The following is a 1,266-nucleotide window of genomic DNA, read 5'->3' on the forward strand; positions in this document are numbered from 1 at the left end:
CAACGTCCTCACGTGTGGTCTGAGGCACAACCTAGCAACGTCCTCACATGTGGTCTGAGGCACAACGTAGCAATGTCCTCACGTGTGGTCAGAGGCACAACCTAGCAACATCCTCACGTGTGGTCAGAGGCACAACCTAGCAACGTCCCCACATGTGGTCTGAGGCACAACCTAGCAACGTCCCCACGTGTGGTCTGAGGCACAATCTAGCAATGTCCCCACGCGTGGTCTGAGGCACAATCTAGCAACGTCCTCACATGTGGTCTGAGGCACAACCTAGCAACATCCTCACGTGTGGTCAGAGGCACAACCTAGCAACGTCCCCACGTGTGGTCAGAGGCACAATCTAGTAATGTCCTCATGTGTGGCCTGAAGCACGGCAGGCACAATCTAGTAAGGTCATCGCGTCTGCCGCTTCCGGTCTGATGTATTAGCTGAATATGATATTCAACAGTAAATAACATTAAAATCTCAGTGACACCATACCATCTGCGAGGTCAGGCGTTATAGATGCCCCTGAAGGAGAGGCCTGGACCCACCGGAGGATTCTCCAGACAGCCAGTCTAATGATGAAGTCTATGGCTTCTAAAAGTATATTGTAATTGGAACACTGCAGCGTTTCACAGTTAATCATATATGATGAAGTGAGACTGACTGCTTGCTGTTCAGCCATCATGACTATTTAAATAGCAATGTTTGGATGGTTAAAAATATGTTAATTTTGGTTATAGGAAGTTTCGCCCCCAGCAATTTGCCCCCAGCAGTTCGTCCCCATCTGTTTGTCCCCAGGTACATTTCACCCCTATCAAGATTTGCCTCCGCACATTTTGCCCCCGGACGGAGGCGAACTGGGGGAGATATGTGTGGGGGTGAGATGTGCGGGGGCAAAAACATCCTGGGGGCCAAGTGCTGGGGACGAAATGTGCGGGGGCGACCGGCTGGAGGTTAACTGCTGGGGTCGAAACATCCAATTCCAGTTACGGAGATCGGCTTGGGGACTTATATGCAGCATTCTAGAATAGTGTATATAAAGGCCATACAGGTGGTGGTCGTACTTTATATGGGGAAAATCAGGTGACAGGTTCCCTTTAAGCAGGTTTTCATCTATGCAGCTTGTACAAGTGAACTACATAGTTTCAAAACTGCTTTACCTGTCTAAGCCAGTACCTTTTATATGGTTTACACAGATGCATCATGGGCTTTTCCTGCCCTATGAGTAAAATGAAAGGCTAAAATACAATGTGGAAACTTAACCAGAGAAATATT

Source organism: Phyllobates terribilis, unplaced genomic scaffold, assembly GCF_046119375.1.
Source record: "Phyllobates terribilis strain yellow unplaced genomic scaffold, ASM4611937v1 Scaffold_29__1_contigs__length_15306474, whole genome shotgun sequence".
In the NCBI taxonomy this organism is placed as follows: domain Eukaryota; kingdom Metazoa; phylum Chordata; class Amphibia; order Anura; family Dendrobatidae; genus Phyllobates; species Phyllobates terribilis.